Source organism: Amblyomma mixtum, chromosome 5 (genome assembly GCF_055824585.1).
Source record: "Amblyomma mixtum isolate Tamu chromosome 5, ASM5582458v1, whole genome shotgun sequence".
NCBI classification, from domain to species: Eukaryota; Metazoa; Arthropoda; class Arachnida; order Ixodida; family Ixodidae; genus Amblyomma; species Amblyomma mixtum.
Window position 1 is genome coordinate 149,048,074 of NC_143016.1, and position 18,962 is coordinate 149,067,035.

Here is an 18,962-nt window from a genome sequence, read left to right on the forward strand (position 1 = left end):
ATACTTGGATTTCTTTACTTTGTTGTTTTATTTTTGTTTCTTTTCGTATGTTTATTTTTACTTTTTCTCAAATTTTTTTCTTTTTATTATACTTATGCAACCCATGCATTCACTAGATGCGTTTTTATTCATGCTCAAGCCTTGATCCTTCGTGGCAGAATAGTAGTGTCTGCACTTCAAATGCCAAAGGCCTTGGTTCGGTTCCGAGCCTCAACACAGTTTTTTTTTTAAGTAGTGTCGCCTAAACGCGGACACATTTGCTAACATTCCTTGGTCACGACAGATCAGGCATTAAAAACTTTCGCCTTAATAATGTGTCGCGCGGTTTACTGGCACGTTGAAAGAGCCGGCGACGAAGATCATAGCGCAAGTAGTCCAAGAACTAGCGAGACGAGAGATCGGAACACAAGCGGGAACTCTCCATCACGAGCATCCGACGGGCGGCGCTAGACCTTTGTTGTCGTTGGCATCGGTGCTGAATCATCTTCTTCATTCCAAATGCTCTAGGTAGGGAAAAAAGAGATGCATGTCCGGTGCAAACAATTCATGAAAAGCTATTAATTACCGGTCGAGCTCTCGCGGACTTCTTCAGTGATCAATTCATAGGGACTACATTACCCTATAAACATTCTCAGTTTATTAAAGATATGGAGCCCTCCTGCGCTGATAGTATATATCTTCTACCCCCATAGGAAGCAAATAATTACAGAACCTTTATGTCACTGAAAGATATCATTACTCTTCATATTGATAATTTAAAAATTAAGGCTATGAAGTATGTTACTGATAATTTGACACTAGTGCTCACGACATATTCAGCCTTTCTCTTGAATCAGGGAAGTTCCCAAGTGCGATGAAAAAATTTAGTTTCACTGGCACACAAAAGTGGAAATAAAAATTTCCCAAATAATCGTCGCCTAATATCCATAATATCTACGTTTGCTAAAGGGTTTGAAAAGCTGTTATATTGTTGTTTGAACACACTCTTTGATTAGATTGATTGGTTTTCTAATGAGCAGTTCGTCTTCAGAAAAGGACGCTCCAGTGAATTGGCACTTTTAGAACTGAAGGAATATGTACTACGGCATATTGAAAATAAATGAATAGCACTGATCCTTTTTGTAAATTTTAGTAAAGCGTTCTATTCTCTTGACCATATATTCCAACTCATAAGAGTTCAGTCTACGGCATTCGGGCACGGTTCTCTCAATATCACAGTCGTACTTAGCTGACAGGCAGCAGAATGTGTACATATTCAACCAGCAATCATCATTATTACGAGTAATCAGAGATGTACCTCTGTGAAGTGTACTTGGTGTCATTATTCACTGTGTGCATAAAAATTAGTATTGTAAGCATTGACAAAACCTGTGAAATTCATTATATACGGTGATGACTGTAGAGTTCTATCCCCTGGTCTGGATGGAAATCAACTTGTGATCAAATGTAACCAATTATCAGATGGTCTTCACCAATGATTCAATACCAGTTTACTGAATATAAGCCCTCCAAAATCAAAAGTAGAGCTATCTAGAGCCAAAAACAAGGCCATTCAGTTGAAAAGCATTATAAGCTGTGCCGGTGACCCAAATTCAAGTCGTCCATGAGCACCCTATAATTGGCGTTACATTTTCATTTGATCTTGCTTTGAATTCGCATTCACAAAAGTTAAATAACCATCTCTCAGAAGTGATGGGTGCAATTTCCCTCTTTTGTACTGTCCCTTCTAAAATGATACTTCAAGTATACAATGCCTCATTTGTTTCGCGTTTAAATTACTGTTACTTAGTTTCGCTCATTACTAGGAGAAACTAAGAGAAATTCAACCTCCTTCTAAAGGAGGCCATTCGTCCCACTGGGAATATTAATTACTTAAACAATGCCTGACAAGTTTCTCAGAAATAAAATGTGATAAATTTTCGCAATAAGTATGATGTTCATATTTTGTTCTCATATTACCTGTCTTCCAACCTCATATCTGGGATAGAAGGCACTGCATTTCTGAAACAAAACGGCCTCTCAGTGAATGCACGCCACATGAACACACGGCTTGTAAAGCTATTTCGCACTGATTAAAAACTGGAGACACAACCGTATAATTTTCCAACAACTTTAAATGCATACAAAGGAATAAATACTGAAGCTACGTTGTGTGCATGCTTTCAACGATGTAATCTCACCGTCTTTCAGTTCTTCGCAGTATTGGTAATTTCAAGCCTTGATAACGAACAAGTAAAAGGTGGTTGTTGTATGGCATTCATATTCTATACTTGATTGCATACATGTTCTTGCCTGTTACATGCATGATGTGTATCTGTTCCTTTTTGATGTTATTTCTTTTAGTGAACGTATATGAACTCTGTGCTCCTGTTTTAGCTATGGCCTTAAAAATTTTCGAAGAAATTCTTTTTTTTGCTCTGCACGCTAGGTTATGTGTTATGTTATTTGCAACAGTGTATGCTGTCGCCTTGTAACGGCTGCCTGGATCCCGTCAAGCTGTTTATGCGAGCTTTTATGCCCGGCAACAGACCACAACCCTCTATCAAAATAAAATTGAATTGAGTCTCGACCAACGGATACTGATTAATGTGTGCTGCAGTGCCGGTGCATGGGTGCGTTTGCTTCTCGTGCCCGCTGATCTGCGCCATTTGTGCCCCACAATTCAACGTGCGAGCCTCTTCTCAGCTGCAAACGTCACTTCCTGTGCGCAGCCGAGGCGAGCCAATATTTAACATGCGTAGACATAAAGGAAATGTGTTACTCTGATGCGGCTGAAATAATAATGCAGAGGGGAAGGGGCTACGTTTGTCTTGTCATTCAACAAATAAACACTTGCAGCTGCAACCACGTGTCAAACCCACATCTCTCGGGTCAGTAGCCGAGCGCTATCTATACCCACTAAGCCAGCGCGTTGGCGTCACGCTCAAAACGTCAAATGGCATTATACCAAGGCAATGCCATTGTTCTTTGGATTTTTGTTTGGCTTCGTAGCTTTGGGGTTGAAAGCTTTTTTTTTATGAAGACTAAAATGGCAACGTGAAAGAGTATGACCTCTCAGCAGAGCACTTTGACTTTTGGTTTGTGTGTATCTGTTTGCAACGCCCGCGGTGACTCGAAGATCATGGGTAACGATTTTGCTTTTAACTCTATGCTTTGCGTTCATGCGCACAAAATTGTTTGACGGCAAGGCAAACATTTGTATAAGCAGCTAAGCGAAGAGCGCCAGCGCGTCTAGTATTTTCCGGGATCGTTCCGAGTTGCACAAAAAGTCCCGCCTAATCCAGCCTGCCACAGCCGGCACACTCATTTTTCACTAATGTTGGTCTAGTAAAACTCGCGCCAGTGGAACAACAGGCTCCCGTCATTCTGATGACCGATTCTGGCTGCACGGGCCTTGATGTTTGTTTGAGGATGTGACTCACAATCGGCATCTTGGTGTTCATCGCAGAATTCTTTATGGAGTGGCGGCTCTGTGGCCTATGTAGGCGCCACAATACGAGGACGCACTTCCCTTAGCAACAAGCTTTCGAAGGATTTCCTTGAATTTTTCACACGCTGCACGATCGTGCATACGGAGAACGGAGTGCTACGCCCGGAAGTTTTTATTTTCGATCAAAAACAATGAGCGTTTGGCACTCTTCGGACAATATGCATTCCACTTAGCTGGCTACTCAGTTAGTGCATTTTAATATTTCGTCTTATCTAAAAACATTTACCTTCAACACTTCATTGCTTACCCTCCGCGGTTGCTCAATGGATATGGCGCTCGGTTCCTGACCCGAAAGACGTGGGTTCAATACCGGCCGCGGCGGTTGCATTTCCAGAAGGCCAAATGGTAGAGGCGTGGGTAGTATGCAATACCAGTGCACGGCAAGAAGCCCAGGTGGTCGAAAGTTCTGGGGCCCTTCACTACGATGTCTCTCATATCGTGAATTGCTTTGGGACACTATGTCCCCGTAAACCATAAACTATACTGTGCTTGACAAAGTCTTCTCCCGTCAATGTTTCAAGAAATCAGCTGCATATTTTTTGCAGAATGAAAATATTGCAGCTTACACTTCTGGCCGTGCCCATCCAGCACATGCACTTACAGTTAAAATTAAGCACAGAGTGTTTAAGCACATAAAGTAACTGGCACTGGAGAAAATCAGCGCATCTGCGCTTTCTTTCTGAATTAGTACTCATGTGTGTTTAAGCTCTCGTAGAAAATCATCTCGGAGCCGTACCCAGAACACAGAACGTCGTTTGTTAAGCACAAACGCGTCTTGCTGTAAGCGCTGAAGCTCCTCCGCCTCGGCTCCATCAGTGTACTCTGCAAACTTGAGAGTTTTCGGATGTAGCGAAGTCGCAGAAAGGTGTCGCAAGAAAATGCGCCAAGGCTGTGCGTCACGAATGATCAGAACTTTAAATTATTACCAGTTTGAAATCGCACCAGCGCTGCGGTAAGCGCTTGCTGATGAATCTCGGCCAACCGATGCTATGTGCGCTGCAGTGCGGGTGCATAGATGCGTTTGCTTCTCGTGTCCGCTGATGTGCGGCCGCTGTGCCCCAGAGTTCAACGTGCGAACCTCTGCTCAGTTCCAAACGTCTCTTCCAGTGCACAGCCGCGGCGAGCCAGTATTTTACATGCGTCGACAAAAAAGAAATGAGTTACTCTGATGCGGCTTAAATAACAAGGAGATGGTGGGAGACGGGGATGTGGCGTGACAATATGTTTTGCCTTTGCAGCTGAAATCTCGTGTCAATGATCGAGTCTAGTGTATATTTTTGTTAATGAAATTTAACATTGCTAACACAAATACTTTACAAAAATGCTATCGCTAGCAAATGAGCATACGTCTGTTTTTAAAGCGTTCGTTTGTTTCTAATGGCAATCGCCGTCATGCCTGACGTGATGCGAACCCTGTGACGTCATCACAACCTACCAACAAAGCACATGGCTACCTGACTATCAGATTTTAAGCAAACTTCAGGCCGTGGGTAGCTGGCTGTAAAATTAAAGAAAAGCTATTTTTAATCAGTAACACGAGCAGCAACTCTAGCTTCTGGGAGTTATACAGAGCATTGAGAAGGGAGACACCAATGAGAAGGAGGTCGGATAAGCGCTTGCCCTTTGTCCTTCTTCTTGAAGTGTGTGATGAGAGGCTAGTTGGTAAGACATACTGAAGACACAAAACTACGCAGGAAACAGGACACAGAAAAGAAGCAGACAGGACGAGCGTAGACTAACAACTGATTTATTGGTCGAAAACAACCTTCGTTGAAGAGCAACGCATGCGCAACCAAACTTAACGCCCACAGCAAAAGTACACAATCTTATCAACCTAAAAAGTCTAGTTCCTTCTGATACAGGTGAATTGATGCCTCGCTAACACATTTTTTCGCACCGTATCTAGCAATTTGCCAGGCTTCAAAGATTTCGCGTGCCTTCTTGTCCTTCGCGCAGCCTATAATCTTCGTTTGCTTGAAAAGCGGCGTACAAAATACTTGTTTCTTCTTGTCATTGATCTTACAAGACTGGCAGTGCCTTGCTAAATGCTGCCCACAGTGCTGGCTCAAAGAGTTATTATGCTCCTGAAGGCGTTTATTAATGCAGCGCCCCGTCTGCCCTACATATACGGAACCACAGCTGAATGGGATCTCGTAGATAACTCCCATCTTACTCCCATCTTCTTATTTGTGTCCGCGAGGGGAATGCGCGGAAGCACTCCCTCAAACTATGAGCCCTCCACGTCGCATGCAAGTTGAGCTCCTGAGTCAAAGCAGAAAACTGCGATGTACTTTTTGTTAAATAAAGTAACAGAGCTAAATTCTCTAATGTGAGGATGTTCCTGGCAAGCTTCCTGCCATGCTTTAAATAATTTATGGTGACACTTAGTCACCGCCTTTAAGGGCGAGCCTTAAACGCTATCGCGTTTAAGCTGTAGGCTTGAGCCTTAAACGCTATCGCGTTTAAGGCTCAAGCCTGCAGCTACAAAAATACAGCTACCAGCCCTGAGCTAAAGCCCACGGCTCAAGCCCACAAGCCCTGTTGAAGCCCATGAGTGATGCGATTTGAAGGCGCAGGCTTCTTTCCCAAGCTATGCAACCTTAAGAAGCCGAGCACCAGGCCGGGCCATCGCTTGAACCCATTTTGAGAAACCCGGTGGGTACCGTGCCGGTGGTGGGAATCGAACCCACCACCTCCCGAAGCCAAGGCGGGTGCTTAACCCTTTGTTGCATGCGGAATAATTACGTGCGCGAACTGTGATTTTTTTCTTGTTTCGTGTCTTTCTGCATCAGAAAAAACGGGAAAATTTTTTTTATCTCTTTCAAATGTTTATTTTGGAAGATACAGAATGTCCACTATAGTGGACAACATGAATACCAGCTCCGATAGGGGAAAGTAAAAATGCTCATGTTTGCTTTTTCTACCAGGCAAAGTTCTTCCAATAACAAAAGGGCACTTTACTCTTCATTATGAAATAACAAAAACAGTCACTTTTGCCGTCAATGCACAAGAACACTTCGCACTTCCCGCAGAGGTATGTTGTCTTCCGCTTGCAGCCATTCATTTTGCACCTTTGTGCTACACAAGTTTGCTGTCGGGGGAAGTGGCTTACGCTGTCGTACCGCACGTCTGCGGACACCGAGCTTGCTTTCACAGGCGGCCTTCGTTTCGCTGCGGCTGAGCATGCTAGTGCATTAGAAAAATCAGTTTCATCAACCGTGGTCCTCGATTCTGCCTTGATCAGCACTATCGTCACCGATAACTTGAAGTGGCTTAGCTGCATCTTGAACTCTGCTGCAACACAGCGGTATAGCAGCCATGCGTTTACGACAGACAAATCGGTCAGATGATAAATTACTCTTTTGTACCATTTTTTTGTCTTGAGGTGGGTCCGGTACATAGAAAGCAGCATGTCGCACTTGTCGACGCCGCCCATATTTTCATTGTACCTTGCGATCAGTGCAGGGCTTTCGACCTCAACGTGTTTTTTTTTGTTTTCAGTCAAACCGCCTCACTTTTACAAGAGGGTTGACACCATGCACATTTAAGGCCACCATTACAAGCCTGTTATCGTACCACTCACAAACGATGATGCCATGATCTCTAGCGACTTTGTAGTCGAACGAGCCCCTGCCTTGTTTTCTCAGCTCTTTTCAGGCATCAACGGGCATTTACCTGTCCTGTTTCTGCGCAGGGTGCATGCCGCATGCAGTCCATTCTCCTTTAGGTGGGCCAGGAGCTCTGGGGACGCAAAGAAATTGTCACAAAAAGGAACGTACTTGGAGGTACAGCTCTGGCAAGGCGCAGCACTACGCGTCCTGACGGGCCAATAGTCTGGGGTGCGTCAGGCGGGTCGGACTTCAGGTTGTCTCCGTGAAACTATTTCGTGAACATACCCGGACTGACCGGCCCTTACCCAGACTTTGTATCCCCATTTTTTTGGCTTGTTTGCCATGTACACCTTTAGCGAGTGCCTTCCTTTGAAGGGGATGATCTGCTCATCTATTGCCTGGCAAGACTCTAGTTCAGCCAAATTCTTGAATGAAGCATTCAGTTGGTCGATCATTGGACGAACTTTCTGGAGGCGATCGAAGCCTTCCTCAGAACTCTTCTTTTCTAAAGCAGCATCGTTGAGGTGAAGAACTGATAATATTTCCTCCCATCTGTTCACCGTCATTGCGTCAGCAACCATGTCCTGCCTAGTGTTTGAGGACCAGTACGAACGCCTAAAGGAGATGTCGACTATTGACATGTACATGCATATGCCCAAAAAAACCTCCATTTCATTCTTTGTTATCACCTTCATTTTTGGACGATTAGATATTCTGTGCTTGTTTGATTCAAATGTTAGCAGCTCAATGAGATCCTCACCATACATGAGCTTGAACATTTTCAGTGGAGTTTTGCCTTCAGCAGCTGCAGCCTTAGGCTTTAGCTCGTTGTGCACTTTGGTGCAATGAGGAATATCTCTCTTATTCCAACGCCATACCTTCGGCTTTTCCTTTTGAATGCGACGCTGTTTTGATGCGCCCTCGCCTTCAGCATCGCTGTCAGTGTGGACGTCTTCCTCCTCCCTCGCACTGCTATCGGTTATATCACTCCATCTGTCCACTTCTACTTCGTTCTGATCATCATCTTCACTGTCAAGGCGATCACCGTCGCTACCAGAGGGTAAGTCTTCTCCAAGTAGCGCATTCACCTGGTCCCGTGGCAACGGGACATCCAATAGTTTATCGATTTCCGCATCGGTTAATTTCTTCTTTGAAGCCGGAATCCTCCTAATGAGAACAAAGTAAAGCTGCGTTAAAAACTATATAGAACATAATAAAAAATGCACTCAAATCTGAGGAGCAGCAGTAAACCCTTACGAAAAGCCTCACATGGACATGTCGTTTTCCCGCCATGCATGGTGTCCACCACAGTGGACATTTGAAAGAAGTTGTTCAGAAAACCGACCTACGTTTTACTCAGCCGTAATATCAATGGCGCGTACCTAACAGTATCTCTTTTCTTGTTTCCGCATAATTATACATCGCAACCCTACTGAAAAAAGTTTTATGAGGCAATAAACTCATACAGTTTATCATACAAATGTCATACAGTTCGCATACAAATCACATAAAATTATCATTCAAATGTCACTCCTTTCTGTGAAATCATACAGTCATCATTGAGATATCATAGAATATCATACGAATTGCATAGATTGTATGATATTTTATGATATCTCAATGATGACTGTGTGATTTCACAGAAATGAATGACATTTGAATGATAATTTTATGTGATTTGTATGATAAGTCTATGACATTTGTATGATAAACTGTATGAGTTTATTGCCTCATAAAACTTTTTTCAGTAGGGAAATTAGGGAAATGTGCGAATGGTAAGCCAAAAAGTGAAGACAAACGTCACTTACCCGCTCGAGCAAGGGGCAGCCATCTTCGTAGCAAAAGTTCGAGGCAGCCGCTGTATGATGGCGCCATCTAGCGCATCGAAAACGTACCTTTTTTGTCCACTGTAGTGACCACCATGCACAGGAGCACCTGGCGTGCACTGAACTTGCTCTAAAAATCGCAGAAATTTGTCCACTACAGTGGACAGCATGCAACAAAGGGTTAAACGCGATGGTGCTTAAGGCTCACTACAGCGGCTCCTGTTAAGACGCAATCAATGCTGTGGTATTTATGATAAATGTGCTGTTGTGAACCGAGCACGCAGTTTAGAAATTCTTATCTCCGAGCTCTTCTGCGCTCTGTGTTCACGCACATAATGTACTCTTATAGCAATTATCACATTACTAAGCTTTAAACTAAGCCAACACCGAACACACTAAACCCCCTTATACCTCAGCCATGTCCACACGCCTATGGGCCTAGTTGGTAGCGCAAATAAAGCAAAACAGTCTATATGAGGTTTTTGGGCAGGCACTGTGCCGTCCACTTATATGAAGCCATATTTGAGGCCCGTTTTGTCGGGGCTTCTATGCATATTATATTTCGTTTTTTTTTTTACTTGATTACCCTATTTTGCGGGCTTCAACTCAGGTTGTGGTATTCTTTTCCGGCTTATGCTTACGGTTTTCGATTTCTTCCAGCGGCATTCTCTTGTATGCATCTGTTTGGGATGCAATTCCGCTAGGAAAATTTTATGGTTTAGGTGGGTTTAACGCTCCAAAAAGACTCAGGCTATGAGGGACTCCATAGCGAAGGGCTGCGGAAATATCGACCACTTGGGGTTCTTTAACGTGAAGGTTTAAAGAATGCAGTAATGAATTGAACAGCTACATCTTGCGCTATGCGCTGCCGCGAATTTTCACAAGTATGCCTTCTCACACACTAAAAGACGTCTAAACCTGAAGTATTCCTGAAATAATTTTAGGCCTCACTGCGTTTCGCATATGATCGGCTTTCTTTCGTAAGCAGAATCAAAGCCTCGAGAAAGGAAAGCAGGATGGAGGACTCGGCATGAATCTCGATAAAAAGTCTGATGCTCAATTTTCATAGGGGAAATGCGGCATAGGTGCACAAGCACTGTCTGGCCATTCTTTTTCATTGTTTACCTTGGTTTTCGACTGTTTGTCGTGGTTATTGTTCGTTATTCTTGATAGTGCCATGTGACTGAAGTGCTACATCAAATGTATTCTGTGTTGCGCGTATTTGTATTTGCATGAATCCTGCACGGTAGATTTGTGACACAAAGTTTAATAGAGTTCTATGCATGCTTATCAGTCATAGCTCTCTTCAGAAGATCCGGTGTCGGTGGCGTTATGAGCAGAAAAGCAGGTAGCCCACCTGCCACCTAGGTAACGTAACCGTGTGACGTCATCACAACCTGCACACCTTGACAGGCAGAAGATATTTGATAACATGTATGCTAACCATATTCTCGTGTGTAATCTGATGTAAATTTTACAGGGCGTCCTGCTCATACGCATATTACTACGGACTTGCAGAAGACATACGATGGGCAAGGTGGAAGAAGCAATTAAGAGAAATTTGGGTGCTTTATCCCGTGCTATTTTTTTTTTGGGGGGGGGGGGTGCTTTATCCTGTGCTATCCTGTTTAGAGGCCCTTGTGTTGCCTCCCGCTGTGCTGGAATCCCTTGCCTCTAGAGCCGGCTAGAACACCACGACCGTTCTCCGCAACCTCTATTTTTCGTGCTCGCATGAAGATTGCAGTATGAAGATTGCAGCAGTATAGAGTATAGCCAGCAGAACGCCAGGTGTTATAAGAGCCAGTTCGGCAAGCAGAAAGTTCTCTGACAAACGTGATACTTGGCTTGCCTTATATATGAACCCCGAGGGAGGGCACATTACCTTTTCCAGGGAGGTGTCTTTCGCGCAAAGATTGTGGGCCCCTAAATTTTCGCACAAATGTCGGACTGGTCGCATTCGCAATCTAGGGGCGATCTGGAACCGAATCGCTTGTGGTAACTTTCTTCAGGCATCGGTCAGGAGTCGGAGTGTCAGCAAATAAATACATGGGCGTCTATGGGAGCCGGTCGGCCTTGCCATTCGGGGAATTTTCCATTGGCCTATTCGGGCCATGATATGCCCAATTCGCCCTTGGGGGTATAATGCTACCACGTTCTCCACACGTAGTGAATAGGTGAAGATTGCCATTTTGCTCGAGATTACAATAAACGAATGGACGAGATAAAAGGGAGTTTTTCACTATTCACGGAACATGATTTCGAGCACTAGATTGTTCTATGGCAGCTTAAAGTGTTCAGCAAACATTTCAAGCGGACTGCCCATTTTTTAGAATTGAAGTATACTTTCGACGAATTAATTTAGTATTTAGTAAAGCACGCTTTAAATATTTCGCCAACGTGCAAATGCGATTTCATAAAACGCAATTTACAATAATTTCATTCGACAGTGCGGCCCTGCGATGATGATAAAGAGTGCTTAGAGTTTGATCCTAAAGCTGCGTACGGCAAGTATTCTACAGCAGCTTGAAGAGGGCTGAAAATATATTTACGTGAACTGATCAGTCGTTCAAATTTAAGTATACTTTGGACGAATTCAGTTACTATTTACGAAAGTAGACTTTAAATATATTGCCAACATGCAAATGCGATTTCCCGAAACGCGATTGCGAGCACTAAATTCTTCAAAGGCAGCTTGAAGTACGCTGCAAATATGTTTACGCGGGTTCCTCATTTGTTAAAACGGAAGGATCGTTCCCACGAATTAATTTCCCGTTTAAGAAAGTACACAAGATGCTAAATCTGCATACATATTTTTTTCACGTATTTGTGAAGCGTGCTCGAAGCACGCTTTAGCTGAGTTATTTTTGGCAGATTTGAAGAATAAATTTCATTTACCAAGCATGAAATTTCAGGAACCGATTTAATGCATATTTTTAGTGCATTGAGGAAAAAAAACATGTTTAAATACAGCTATCCCACTGTATAAACCTAACGTATTGGTTTCACTAAGAGTATGCTGTTGCGATTTACAGCCACCTACGCTATATCCGGTATATTTCCTCCTAAAATCAGCTAATAAATTATGTAAACGTGTGCATCCGATCATGGGGGATCGTTTAACACTATCTGGAAACCCGTCCGACAAACGGTTCGGCCTTAATGGCCGTCTGATGGACCTCGGAAAGCGCGGTTTAAGGGCGGAAAGGTCGTCGGTGCGAATCCCAGATATATTTCGGCCTTCATATCAATTAGTAATTTTATCCTCAGGAACATTCCAAGTAATTTGACATCACTTTGAACACTCTGCGTTAAACAGGTGGCCTGGAAATTTTATGCAAATGGTGGTCCCGAGGGGTCTCACTCCGATGGCCGCTGCATTGCACCTGTATAACGGATCGAAATTATATATATCAGTTGAGGCCAAACGTGCCCACTGTTGCTATGTGTTATAGTGCGGTCACGTGCTAAGTTTACTCGTCAATTTCTCCAATGTACACCGACGCGTCCTTGACAAACATAAGCAGTAATAGCTACTACTCGTGAAATTATTCAGTGAAGCTCTCCAGCACGGGCAAATCCAGCACCTTTTTTGGCTACCATTCGAAACTGTCCGCAATAGGCGGACAGTTTTCATTGACTGAACAACTTTTCTTCCATCAGAAAACACGTTGCTCCCTGTCCCCGGCACGTAGTCTTGGGAGACGGCGGGTTGCACGTCCGCACAAGTAGTCTAGGCATCGGCGAACGAGTCTGTTCTGGTTGCGCCGTCAAATCACGCTCCATGCATATATTATGCTAAAGTTCTTTCTCTAGGATACCTATGTGATATTAAAGTTACGAACTTTTCGGACATGTTGGGCTGCATGCCCGGCATTAGGTGCGCCGCAATTTTCGGACGATGTTGGCATCAGTTTCCTATAATGGGAAATATAATCATGTCATAAAATCGCACACGTCATTCAAGAAGCAAACTTTCTTGCTTGGCAGCGGTGAGAAACCCGTTCGTGTGGTCGTCAACTAAAAAGGTCGCTGTATCAAAGAGCAATGACGTCTGTTTTTCCTCTCGGTTTGGTTTTTGTTATATATTTTGCGCTATATAGAATGAATTCAAGTGCCCTGATCTTTCATATATTTATTATTCTATGAGAACTGATATTTAAAGCTTTTCTGTGTGAGATTTTCAAGAGTAGTTGCCATTTTGTTCCTCTCTTCTTGGGCATGTGACTTTTCCTTCAAGCGAGAGCAAAATGCCACACAGCTGGACTTCACATCAGAATAATTTTCTTTGTGCATCCAGTTTTAGACGTTGAATTCATATTGCCACAGTTTAGACACCACTCTACCGGCGCCCCCGTGCGGTCTCTGTTTGGCCTTTGTCGCGCGGCGGACTTCGTCCTCTTCTGCTCGCTGCTAGGGACGGCCGGCTGCGCTCTGCCCAGTGTGCTCGCCAGGTACTGTTCTGCCGGGGATAGAACGTTCTACCGGCGTCCGTGACATTTTGGTGGAGGTGTTGGGTGCGATCCATGTACAAAGAGGTCCCTGGAACCTGCAGCGCTCCGCCATAGCACCTGGACACGACACCTGTCCACAAGTCAAGCGGCCGCTTGAGAGCCTTAGCCCCCGAGTACAATCCCCTCACCGCGCCATCCCGCACGATGACCTCTACGGTGGCCAACCAGACCTTTCAGCGATCTGTGAGTTCGCCACCGCTACTTCCTCATACGCCTCGTACGCCCGCGTCGTTTCATGGTGACAAGTTTGAGGATGTGGAGGATTCGTTGGACGGGTATGACAGGGTCGCTGAATTTAATCTGTGGGACGAGGACCGCAAGCTTCGGAACGTCTACTTTGTCCTCCAGGAGGCCGACAAGACGTGGTTCAAAAATCACGAGTCCGCCATCCACACCTTGCAAGACTTCCGGCGGCAGTTGCTGGATACGTTCAGCAGCAACGAACGGAGGGAGCGTGCTGAATTGGCCCTGCAGTCGAGAGCGTAGCAGCCAAACGAGAGCGTGGCTATGTTCGTGGAGGACATGACCCGGCTTTGCAACCACGCTGATCCTTCGATGTCGGAAGCCAAGAAGGTGCGCCATTTGATGCGGGGAGTGAAGGAGCAATTGTTCGCTGGGCTCGTGCGCGATCCTCGGCTACAGTCGCCGAGTTTGCAAAGGAAGCGGCAGGCATGGAGCGCGCCCTGCAACAGCGGTTTGCGCACTACGGCCGTTCATGAAACATCACTGCTGTGGAGTGCCACATGCCGAGGCCCGGGGATGAGAACACCTCTCTCCAAGAGTTCATCAGGAGCATCGTTCCCGAAGACCTTCAGAAGCTTTGCTCTGTGCAGCAGCCTCCTAGTGTCACCGCCATCTCGAATGCTCTCCGTGATACGCCGCACGGTGCAGCCCATTCCACCTCCCCAACCGCCAGCGCCCTATGTGATGACATAGAGCGAGGCATTGCGAAGTCCTGCACCACCGCCGGCGTTCTACTCTCCTGCCCCTACCGCGCCGTCCCACCGATTCCCGTATACAACAGCGCTGTTAGACGACCGCCCACCCTTCACGAATGCAAACATGTGGCGCACGCCGAACAACAGGCCCCTGTGCTTCCTCTGCGGCGAAGCAGCCCACATCCGTCGTCACTGCCCGTACCGCCGGATTGGCCTGCGCGGCTTTTCGCCAGACGCACCCCGGCTCCGCCATGACTGACCGCGCTGCTGATGCCGGGCCGGCCCTGACACCTGGACTACGCGCGGATCCGCCGTCTCCTGAGGTAACCTCTGACCTCGACATGGAACCTACAGTTGAGAACCCGGACAACACGATCGTACCAGATGGACATCGTCTACCTGACTATGGTGGCGCTTCAGGTGGTGAACCCCGTTCTCTTTCGGGCTCTGATTTGACCCCCGTGACCGGTGTCCCGGCCCTTTCCTCGTCACCTACCGGTGTCCCAAAGACCCCAGCCCCCGACAGCCTAGAGCTGGGCACGGATACCTCCCTTTTAGCGGCGCACGAAGAACTGCTGTCCATCATCAATGACGGAAAGAATAAGATCACAGCAGGGGTCCGGGCCACCCTTGCGTCCTTGGTCTCTGCCATGAATGCTAATGCGCAGCACTTCTTTGCTTGCGCCATCCGTGACAGAGAGCGCGTCCGTGCTTTGCGGGACCAAGTTATCGCCCGAGATCGTGAGCTGAAGGTCCTGAGGGCCCAGCATGCCGAAGTGTCCGTCAGGGCTTCTGAGGCCGAGGCGGAACTTCGCCTTCTGCGTGTCGGACCGAATGTTCCTAGGACGTTTGCGGCGGCTCTGCGCGGTGGTGCCGGCCCTCTTCCACCTGTCGGCGTTGATTGGGGGGGAAATATGACTGTGCAGTCTGCTCGTGCCCCCCCCCCCCGCCACCGAATACGGGCCGGTGTAGTTTCGGCTACTAGGCTTTGTTTCGGTGCAATGCCAGCAGTGGGGATGGGATGGCCGGGACCCATCCTCTGGGGATGCAAACCCCCAATGGGAGTGGCAGCGACTGTGAGGGCCAGTCGTGCACGTGAGGTCCGATGCCTGAGCGGAGGCAGGCCTGGGTTTATACTCAGGTTGGACCCACGAAATCCGGCCCGGAAGGCATGTCAAAACGCCAAAAGGTTTTCGAATACATGCTACCTTCCTTCCTCTGCGCGCGGGGGCGTGCAAGTCTGGCTACCGACGCGTCGGTTTCTGGTTACGGAGAAACCAGGTCCGCGCGGGGGTTCATAGTGGCCAAGCTCTGAGGACTGCCGCCTCGGGGAGCGGCCTTACGGCCGGCCGCAGGCTTAACCGCCTGCGGGATGCCGGGGGATGAGGGCTTAGTACTGCCTCGTAAGAGTCTGGCGAAAACCGAAGATGTGTGGAGTACCGGTGGAGTAGGCCCGGGTCATCTCATCCTAAGCCACGTTCTTGGTTAATGGCCCGGTCGCCCAGCCTTGAACACTCTCTCGTCAGTAGGAGAAGAGTAAGCTAGGAGAGGAAATAAGTGCATGGATGGTTGGAGGAAGCACAGATGGACCCCCCGGAGTCTGACCAGTTCTGAGGCCGCGAGGCCGTTGACGTTCTGGACCTCCACTGGCCAGGACTATCACACATACTTCCGGTGTCCGAAAAACCGCGAAAAATCTTCGACGGCTAGTAGCCGGCAGGTGGGAAAAGCCCTCTAGTGTGCAAGAGGAGCCCCAGGTAGCTACTGACCCCGTGTTAGGTTTTCCTGTGTCCGACGGTCGGAGCCCGTTGCGTATGGTGGGTGGTCGGGCATCCCGTGAGTGGGGCCGCACCATTGGGCAATCTCGATGCTCTCCCTGCCCTGGCCAGGCGGGCCAGTAATGGAGTCGAGATAATTCAAGGATAAGAGCAAAAAACTCGCTGTCCCCATTCCCTTCCCACGTCCCATTTCCCTTTCCGCTACTTCCCAGGGGAGGTCAGGGGAGCCTCCCCGGGCCCGCTCTCTCGGCTGTGGGTCGCTAATGTAGCATTTTCCCTAATATTTTATTTTTCCACCCACGGGTGGTCAAATTACAACTTGCCTACGGGCCTCCTCTTTTATTTTTCAATTGGGTTAAGCCTGTTGTGTGTAAACGGTGCAGGCAGGGGCCTATTATTTTTATTTCCTTTTCGGTTGCCCCAACCTATTCAATGTCGGCGTTGATTCAGGCACTGCGACACACGCTCACCCAGGGCCCGTCGATCTCGGGGACTCTCCTCCGGCCCAGGAGCCCCATCAGATGCTTTTAACGTCTGTTGGGGCTTCCGACAACGCCGGTCGCGAGGTTGCTACCCTCATCAAGTCTGCCATCGACCCAGAATCTGAGGGAATAGGAGCCGTCACACTCCGACCCACCCGTCGCGCCCTGGTGGTTACATCCCGGGACCCTGGGAACCTCGAGCGCCTGCAGGCTGCCATCACCCGTATCGAGGCCACCCGGGCTTCCATCAATGTTCGTATGCCTCAGCGACGCAATCCCCACGTCCGCCTGTCCGGGGTTGATCCTGATATCCGTCCTGAGGATCTCGTGACTGCCCTCAACGGGCGGAATCCGGCACTCTCACTTGATCCGCAGAAATGTAAGCTCAGATTGTCCATCACACAGCGCTCTGGACAGCGTGTGCACGTCCTAGAGGTTGACCCTCCCGCTTTTTCCCGGCTTCGTGACGCCCGTCGAGTCACCGTGGGCTGGACCTCCGTTGAGGTCCAGGAGGACCTCCACGTCCCGCTGTGCACGTTCTGTGCCCAATACGGCCACGCTCTTAAGGCGTGTCCGCATGCTACGGACCCTTCTAGGGCCTGCTGCACAAGATGCGCGGGGTCCCACCATCTCGCACAGTGCCCCCGCCCAATACAGGACCCTAACGCCAAGTGCGCCCCGTGCGACGCGGCTGGCCGCCCCTCTAACCATCAAGCTGGGCATGCCTCCTGCTCAATTTTGCAGGAGCGCGTTGCTCGCGTCCGCGCCAGGACCAATTATGGCCCTTAGGGCCGCGATTCCCCTGCGTACCTCTCCCGCGAACTGCCAGGTTGCGACTCTGATTGTACTTACGGTCTTCTCCACTGATTTTTCATTCGTATTCTTCTTTTCTTGCTGCCCTTTATCGCTTGTCTCCGCAGCCAGTCCTCGGCCCTCCTGCTTCCACCACCGCCACAATCTTTTAATCAATATAGTAAGCAGCTGTCGCCCATATGTGATCCTTTTCCACTTCGGTTATCTCCGTTCTTATGCCTCTTTATATCGCAATGGCTAGCTTTAGTTTTCTGCAGATCAACCTTGACCATACCCGGCGTGCGACGGCTGCCCTCTGGAGTCATTTCCTCTCTTCTCCGTTTTCTCTGGCTGCGGTGGCGGACCCTTATCTGGTCGGTGGCGGGGTTTCCGGTCTTCCTAGTGGGGTTGCCGTCTTCTCTGCGCAATCACATCCGCGCTCACTAGTCCTTGCGCGGGATCCTCCTTTTGAGGTGTTCCCTATTTACACCTCCACATTTGTTGTGGCCGTGCTCTGCACCTCTCAATCTACTTCCTTCCTCTTTGTCTCTGTTTACTTCCCGCCGCGCGCCCTCTTTGACTCTTCGTTAGACGAACTGGACGAAGTGGTCGCTTTGGCGGCCGGCCGCCCCATCATCCTGGCCGGTGACTTCAACGCCAAGCATGAATTGTGGGGCCCCGCACCCTCCGACTCGCGTGGCTCGAAACTCGTCCACTTCGCTCTGGCTCACCAACTGACTGTTTTAAATGACCCTACTTCCGCCCCCACATATGACAACTATTACGCGGAGTCGTGGATTGATGTCACACTCGCTTCCCCATCCCTGCTCAGCTCCGGATACACATGGACCGCCTCGGACGCCGATTCTCTGTCCGAGCATTCTTATATTGAGGGGTCAATTGGTCCTCCTTCTCCGAAGCAGCACCGCCTAACGGTTGCATCCCGGGCTCGTCTGTTTCAGTGACTAGCAAGGGACACATGGTTTTCCCGGGTTGCTGGCGCCGATCTGCGCTCCTCCGATGCACTGGAGACCGTCGTCAACCGGTTCCACGACCGCGTTAACACGCAGATTGAGCGCCACAAGCGTACAGTTGTAAGTGATCCGGCACCGAAGCCATGGTGGTCCCCTGAGCTCACCATCGAGCGGCGCCGCGTTCGAGCATTGCGCCGGCGCTTCTAGCGTTGCTCAGAACCATCGCTGCGCCCCGTCTATCGCACCGCGTTTCAGGCGGCACTTGCCTGTTACCGTCGCAACATCAGGGAGGCGAAGGACTCGGTGTTGCGCCAGGCCTGTCACGATGCGACTCGAAAAAACCTTTTCGGCGCACCCTTTAAGAACGCATTCGCCAAACTGCGCGCCCCCGTATTCCTCCCACCTCTGGACACAGGAGACGGCGTTCTGACGACTTCTGTCGTTGAGTCGGCGGCACTTTTGCTCCGGACACAGGTCGCGTTTGACAACTCTTTGATAGATACACCATTCCATGCGTCTCTCCGTGCATCCGTCGAGTCGCCTTACCACCCTTCTGTGCC